General features: G+C 39.4%; 1 long non-coding RNA gene across 1 annotated transcript; it reads left to right on the top strand.

Annotated features, from left to right (window-relative positions):
• The first annotated feature begins 7,978 nt into the window (after positions 1-7,978).
• Positions 7,979-8,414, top strand: LOC118453954 (uncharacterized). The gene is made up of 3 exons (XR_004843516.1): positions 7,979-8,020; positions 8,132-8,205; positions 8,361-8,414. It is a non-coding gene; the product is annotated as an uncharacterized LOC118453954 (long non-coding RNA).
• The last annotated feature ends 389 nt before the right edge of the window (positions 8,415-8,803 follow it).

Genomic DNA, 8,803 nt, shown 5'->3' on the forward strand with positions numbered 1-8,803 from the left:
TTCCTCCAGTCACTCTCATTGTCACCAGTACTGTGAGTTTCTTTAACCAACATAATATCCAATTTCATTAACTCCATAAGCTCGAAAAAAAGCAGCTCTTTTCACCTCATCTCTAGCACCATTCAAATTTAATGTGCCTATTTTGAATTCAGACATAAGAGAAGTGAGACAGAGGAAAAAAGACAGGGACATATAGAGTGTGTTCCTAAACATCGTCATCATCAGCAGTAAGTGCTTGAGCTCTCACTTTCAAAATCAGTTTCTTTAAACAACAAATCTCTTGGTCTGTCAACACATCATCAATAAAATTTCCAGATTTTTTTTGTCAAGACCCGGGACAACTGGAAAATAGTCCTCCACTTTCACCATCCTGAGGCCTTTGGTTTTCTATAAGAATCTCCTGATCTCAGCAGAAGAGTACAGATTCCGGTGTTCCTGGCTTAGGGACAAATCACTTTCAGACTCCATACTGCTCTCGCCTGTTTTGTTTCCTCTCTGAGCTTTCAACGTTTTTGTACTACAGTAGGCAGGTTCAGAGCAAATCCTCATCAAGCATGTTGTCATCCTCACAAAGATCATCACACACAGACTCAAGAGCCGTATCAGCTTTCTGACTGGTGTCAGAAAAACCTCATTAGTCAGATCCGTTTCTATACCATCAAAACTTTTCACAATGCCAGTTTCATCAGACCCATTACTGCTCGTAAAAACACGTTTTTCCACCGGCGCCTGCCTCAGCTATGGTGGAGGCGCCCGCGGCCTCAGTGGGTTTCGCATGAGCGATCGCCATGTCCCTACCAGGAGCCCTGGCTGGGACCGGCTCTCCAATGGCATCATCTGCTGGCTGCCTGTTTCTTAGCCTCTCTGAACAGGATCAAATAAAATGCTCTTCTCCACCACAACCAAAACATTTCATGTTCTCAGATGAAGCAAACACCATGTAGTTGAAAATCTCTATTTTGCAACTGAAAGACAGGTTCAGCTCGCCAGCGGTGTCCTCAAAGACACAACATGTTTGAGGAGCACAGATTTGCACCCCAAAGAGACCGTCTTTATGGGTGACACTAGTTGGCCATACCATGACAGCTCCTTGGCTAAAGTTTCATTCTTAATAAAAGGAGGCGCACTTGAGATGGTAACCTTTTTAGCAGGGCTAACCAACGGGAGAATGGGCGTAAAGGTTTCGTGAATGATGATGCCGCTTTCCACCAACTCATTAACTTTAGGTATCTTATCAAGAAAGATAACAATCACACCATTCATACGGGAGGCAGATTTCATGCTGTCATAGCCCACCACCTCTCCTACAGCCAAGACAGCTTCCTCCACCAAGGAATTCACAGTCGGTATAAGTTTGACAGCAGGACGGTGTGTCAGCTCCTCAAACTCTGCACCACCCTCAACAGCGGGCATTGTGCCAAGCCAAGCCGGTAGCAAAAGCTACCAAACCAGCTGGCAACAAACAAAACAAACCAACAACCGTGTGTTGAAAAAAATAATTAGACCTGACAGTAAAAATAGAAAAAAGGAACTCGAAAACAGAAATCCACTCACGTCCCCAGCTCCATTCACTTCACCATTCACTCCGAGTGAGAGTGAGAGAGCAAGAGAGAAATGGCCTAGATGCAACTCATTAACAACCATCCCGAGACGCTTTATTTCCAGCCACCACCCTTGCATATCTCCATCTTAAAGCCTTGTGACCAGCTGAGGGTGATAAGTTGGGATGTGAAAGAGGGAGTGGCTAAGGATGTCATTACAAAATGTAATAAGGTGGCAGCCATATCTGATGGGGCTGAAGTGACATTTTTCCGTTTCAGCAGTTTGTATCTAAAGTGTAGCAGGGATCTCGTATACAATGAGAGGGCATGAACTAAGAGGTGCAGCTACCCCCTATGCCATTCACATTAGTGCTTCCACACAGTTCAAGGCCTCTGCCCTTTCTGTTTCAGAAGAGGTTTGTTTTCAAAAGCAGAGGATGTTTTGCATCCTCAGGCTCCTGTGACTAACCTGAGGATGAGCTCCACAAATGTGGGGCTTATTAAAGTAGAAGGGGATGCAATGCCGCTGCAGGTGAGACAGACTTACCTAGTCCCTAGTGTGGAAATATTGAACCTAAACCCTAAATGATCCAGCTGAAAAAGCTGCAACATAAGTATAGAGACTAACAGCAGCATTTCACAAAGTAGAGGTTTTATTTGAAGTTCTATAGTAAGCTAGTGGTACCAACTATTGTAGCTAAGACAAAGAGTGTGCCTCCCCAAAAGCCTGCATTAGGCGTGCCTTTATCCACACCTCACATTGCTAAATTAGCAACAGCTGTGCACAGAGAATAGGGGCTGCAGAGGGTGCAACAACATTTATTGAAGTTGGTTTAATTATGCTTTACAAGATTAAACCTAATATTTTTAGTTGCAAGCAGCTAATATTTTTATTCATCAAGCTTTGCATCATGTGACGCAAAAGTAGACATGTCAAATATTTTGGAAAAATAGAAAATATTTAGGCAGTTATTTCCAATGAATACAATAATGGTATTACAAATATAAAACATGCAGTGTATTTAAACTAAAAGCATTAAAAGTGAAAAGCATTAAATGTGGAATAACCTGAGGGCAAAAAAGATCAATAAACCAACAATATTTTTTTTGTTTGTTTGTTTAAATCAAACTGTAACATTTAAACTAAGTGAACTAAGAAATGGTCGTTGGAACTGTGACTATATCCTTGCTTGCTATGTTTATGGCCCCACGACAGGCAGACACACGATACACTGCTAACATTTGTATATATACATATACAAACAAAGTGAAGGACAAAATATATTCTCTGATTTGAAGTTTTGTGCACATACAATATGGTAGGATAAACAACACCTGAATCAAATGATTAGATCATAACCAGGCCTCTGACGAACTTAAAGATGTTCTGAGGAGGTCATTTAGCCATTTAAATCAGCTTTGTTGGATCAAGGACACCTCTAAAATTTGTAGGACACCGGGCCTTTAGGCCTGGAGTTCCCAAGCCTGGTTTATTGAATCAAATGCTTTAGTCAGATCAAGCACTACTGCCCCAACCACACTTCTATGTAATAGTTTATAGAAGCTGGTTGCTGACAGTTTCTAAACTCACTGATCTTATCGATTGGAAGCACTTGTGTCACGGTCTGTGTGACAGACTGTGGGAAAGCCGGGGAAAGGAGGACCCAAACGCTGGACAGTGCGGTGAACAGGGCGTTTATTTACAGTGAAGTAAATGTTAACCCAATAAATCCCTGTGCATCCCCTCAACACCCATCTTGTGTCTTCTCCCAAAAGTCCCTGTTTTTTGCTCTCAGCTTCTGTGTCTCCACGCTCCCCGTGGTCTCTGCTGTTCCACACTTCTCCCAGGAGAAAATAACAGACAGCTGTCAGGACACACTCTCTAGCAGGCATAAACTCTCTGACTTTAAACTAGTTCAGACACTGACATGGAGTCTCACACAACAGCCCCCCATTGAGGAGTGCTCAGCCACACTGTTAAGTAGTTCCCCGATGAGGCTTGATCAGCTCCAGGTGTGTGATGATCTTCAGGTGTGGCCAAACACCTGGCAGGACCACACCCACCAGGCCTGAAGTTGCCTGCCCCAGCCACACACACACACCAATAAACACAAGCATAGACACAGAAACAGCAGCACAGTGCAGAAACAAACACATATCATATAAAAAGAGTCACAACTTTCATGGACCCTGGGTTGCTCAGACCCAGGTCCCTGACAACTTCTGTCTAAATTGACATTTTACAGTTTTTGTTTTGTAATATTAATATTAGAGATGGCACGATACCACTTTTTTATGTCCGATACCGATATGAATCCGATATAGTGTTTTTTAATCAATAAAACTGTTTTTTAAATATCTTGCTGCATTTTGTATAAGTTCATACTCAAGTTTAAAACAACAACAACACTAAAGCTATTCTGTTATACCTGTATGCAAAAAAAATATTTCATAGTTCAGCAATACTGATCAATCTAATAAACTTAAACCTACACCATCCTCCCTATTCTGGTATTTTAAAGAGTACTTAGTGTAAATATTAATACAACTCCCAGCAACAACAAAAATAAATAAATAAAAAATAGGAAACCACCCCTCACGCTCCACCTCATAATGCTTAATCGACGTAATCAACCTTAATTTGATGCAGTGTGAAAGAAAATGCACAGAAATCAATTATTTTTCAAGAAATATTAAATAGATTCAACATCTTTCTTCAACAGAATTGCAGACTGCACAGATGGTACCTTCCCAAAGGAAAAAGTACTATAGCTTACTAGGGTATATATATTAGACTTAATAGGTACTATATACAGTAATGGACTTCTATTCATTTTACATCAAATTAAAACTTTGGGTGTCAGATAATTATTTATTAAAAGCTAGACATTTTAAATGAGAATAAGAAAGAAAAGTATTTCTTTGTGCCCCCCTTTTCCCTGTTAATGCCCTATCGCACCCCCCCCCCCCCCCCCCCCCCCCCCCCCCACCGGCTAAACTTTGCTAGATCCGCCCCTGCACAGTTACCAGCGTCAGCTACGTAGAAAAAGATCCTGGCGTAGAAACTAATATTAAATAAATTCTAACAACAGCTTATCAAGCTTAAACGTGCTGCTGTTGTTCAGCCGCTGGTTTCCTCTTTTTGGTACAAAGTGGGCCAAAAACAAACAACAGAGACGGACTCGCGACAGAAAAGCCGATCAGCTGATCATTAAGCAGTTTCATGATTGAAGTAGCAGCAAGAGAGGGTGAGAGAGAGAAGAGGCAGTCGCTCCATATATCGGTTAAACTTAACGTGGGAATGCTTTACAAACATTCAGAGATGGACTTACAATCTTGCTTTACTTCTCTCGGGGATAACTTTGTCGGAGATGAAATGCCGAGTTGTTAGCAAAGCTCCAAATGCTCAACCAGACCAGGTCCCGCATGCCACAGCCGCTCTATCACGTGATGCATACTGCTCCGACGTGCTAAGGTTCTGAGGCGAGTAACTGCGTGTTGCAAGTTTTGTGAGATGCTTTCGTGATATTTAATGGATCGGATTACATTTTTTTTTATTTTTCTCCGATATCCGATCCAGTAATTTAGGTCAATATCGGACCAATACCGATAAGTAATATCGGATCGGTCCATCTCTAATTAATATCATCACCTTTTTCTCAATAATTACATGTCAGTAGTGATGTGTAGGTTGCGAACAAATCGGCTCTTAGAGCCAGATCTTTCAAGTGAACAACGTGAGCCAGCTCCTAATTGGGAGGCTTTTTTTGTTTGTTTGTTTGTTTTCCCCCTGTCTTTCGCACTTTTTTCCACTTCACTCCACACGCGAGCCTTATGCTTTGCGCTGGGCAGATGGGGGATGGATGGTAGTTACCCGCAGTAGGACAGGAACAGAGCAGGAGGGAAAGAGAGAGAGAGAGAGCAAGGGACATCATATTAGAAAGGTATAGTGATCATCCACAACTATTTTCAGTTGCGGATGATAAAGGATTCAGAAAGTTTATTCATGCAGGCTTATATGACAGAGAATGCGCATCTTCTTTTTGTTTTTTATTATTTTAATTTATATTTAATTGTGTTGTGGTTTGCAGTGTTTTGTGTTGTTTCACTTTAAATTTGTTTAAAAGGAAAAAGCTAAAAATTTAAATAGTTAAAAGTTGAAATGTGAATAGTTGGTTTTTGTAAATATGATTTATTTATTATATTTTATGTGGAGTGAATAAATAAAAGTATATTTATGGTGGCCCCTAGAGACAAAGCACATACAAACTCCAAAACACGTAAAAACTCAGAAGCACATAAAAACTCAAAACACGTACAAAAGACAACAGAAGTGCTCCAGGATGCTAGGCGCAGTGTTGAGCTGTTGTTACCTAGTGGCTACACAAGCCAGCAAGTACCAACGGCCGTATTTGGTGTGTGGTAGTAACAGGTAAATGAACTTTTTTTTTTTTTTTTAATTATTTGAATATATATGAGTGCTTGTGTATAAATACACAAACAATACACATATGCTTTCAATTGTGTAATTTAAGTGATCTAGGGAGCTCTGTTTTGGAACTTCAGTTAAAGCTAGAAATGTGTTTTGGAGTTTGTACATGCTTTGTCTCTAGGGGCCACTGTATATATTTATATATAAACATATATAAATAAAACCACTTTTTTTTTACATTAGTAATTCCTTTTGTGCATAATTTTATATTATTGTTAATAATAAATTAATGAAAGCAACAAAACAACCTGAAGAGGCGGTTCGGAGCCGAGAGAGCCGGTTCTCTAAATAGAGCCGAAAATCCCATCACTAGTTGTTGTAGTGATGGTCCAAATGTTGAGTGCTTTTTATATACACTTACTGGATCAGCTTTGTTTAGAAATGGTCCTCTAAATCCATCCTCAACATTATTACTTTGACCCCTGCCAAAAAAGCCCCATAATAAATAGTTTTTAAGCCATAAATTGAAACCCCGCTCACAAACAAAACAAAAATAGATTTGTCAAATATAATACAAATTAAAATATGTATGCAAATTAACATTTAATGTGTTTCATGAAAAGGTTCAACAAACACTCAGTTTTCAAAAAGTAGACATTTCTGGCAATTATTTTGTGGTCAAAGCTGATATGATTATGCTGCACTCATTTCATCACAAGTATCAGAAATAATACATTTTAATAGATTTGTCCAGTAGTTAAAGTAAACATTAATCTTTATGTCATCAGAAAACATTGCATATGCACTGTAATGTCGGTCTCCACCCTTTAGTGTTTGCAAACTGGTAAACAGATGGAAATACCTTGCTATGATTACAAATCAGAGGACTTAGCAGCTTAAGCAGTTAACAGACAACACCCAGGTGAGTTTTTTTTTTTTTTAAAGAAAATAAGAAAAAAAAACATCAATTAAAGAACAGCAAGCCACAAATGGAGAAAAGTTGGAACAATGATTAACCTTCTACTCCAACCTTCTGCAAAGAAGAGTGGGCCATCCCCCAGAGATGTTAAAGGCTCATTGCCTGCTATCACATCTGGACAGGAACATGCAAATCATTGATGTGAAACATGAACATGAACACACAGATGACCCGACAAAAAAACAGAAGAGACTAAGGATGTAAATACACAGAAGGGTAATAAGGGAAGCGTAAACACCTGGGGAGAAACATCTGACACAAATGACCATGACGCCACAGGGGGTAAGTAGAACTAAGCACATTAACCATAGAAACAAGATTTTCAAAATGAAACAGGAAGTATCGACAGACGTGAACTGGGACATGAAAGCTTGACAAAAGAGACAGAGGGAGTGAGAGAGGAAGAGGGACACAGAAGAGAGACACAAGGGGACCTACATAGACGAGGAAGCGTAGAAAAAACATAAACCAGACCAAACCAAACAAAGACAAACTAATAATGATACTAGAACTTTGATACTAGAACTAGAACATTGTCTCATAAGTAATACAAAATAGAAAATAACTCAACTATACCCTTACTTAAGAATACCACATGACTTTAACATAATATTAACATAAGAAATCAACATTACAAAATAACACAAAACGCTGGGTCACAGACCCACCCCTGAACGGTGGTAAAATATACAACACCTGATTATTTTCTAGGTATATATATAGATACAACCTGGTGACCATTACCCCTACATTTTAAAGGGTAGACAATTATACTTAAAGGAACATACACAAACAACAGTTAGTTTTGTATGTGACTCATACCTGGTCAATCTCACATCACTGTGTTGCAGCAAAAAGATTAATCAGGTGTGTCCCTGATTATTGCCTAATTGTGTTTACCCTTGTTAAGATGAGAAGTTTTTCTAAGAATTACAATTCCCCAACAATTACGCAAATGAGATTAAATCATCATTTGCAACTGTGTATAAAAAGCTCTGCTGTCAGTACAACATTACCACAATCATCCACATCTCTGAGACACTCTGCTGAAGTTGTGAAGACCTGTCGGTAACATTTCTCATCAATCTCTTATTGCTTCTCTGTTTTCAGTGTAATGTTGGTTGAATGGTGATTTTGCAGATGGTTTTGACCACATCTCATCTGAAATATTGTTAACAGGTGAAATCACTGAAACCATGATCAAGGTTGTGTTTCTGCTTGGATGCCTGCTGAGCCTTGCTCTGGCAAATCCTGTAAGTGTAATATGACTGTAGACTGTGCTAGTGATGTGATCTGTAATATATGAATATATCTTGCACTGTGTGTGTAACTGTGTAACCAGAGACTGTGTCAGTGCTCCTATCTTGTCATATCCAAACAATTCATTTGCATCTTTGTTTTTAAACAGAATGACTCAGCACTTGAACGCGATGCACGTTCTTCATCTTCATCTGGGGAGGGGGTGAGTCTCATATTTGTCTTTCTAGGTTTGAACATTAGACACACTTGACTCTCTGATATTTACATATCTCTAAGAAGTTATTTACCAGAGAATGCACTATCACATGTAATAATATATATTACTGATTCTCTTGCAGCCTGGGACTTCCCTAAATCGTCTTACCCTGCTACTACCTCTTCTACAGAATCCAGCACTTCTGCAGAATTCAACGCTCCTTGCTTTGCTTCTTGCTGCTTTTCAACGATAAGCTGCCCCTTAACCAACAGCTACAACTGCCACAAAGGATGAATTGAAAATGAACCAACAATGAATAAAAACCTATGTTGAATTGCACTGGGGTTCTTTTGTCATTTATTTACAGGATTATTGAAAATCAGTGCTTATTTTTG

The sequence above is a fragment of the Neolamprologus brichardi genome, chromosome 6 (genome assembly GCF_056152115.1).
Source record: "Neolamprologus brichardi isolate AB-2024 chromosome 6, ASM5615211v1, whole genome shotgun sequence".
NCBI classification, from domain to species: Eukaryota; Metazoa; Chordata; class Actinopteri; order Cichliformes; family Cichlidae; genus Neolamprologus; species Neolamprologus brichardi.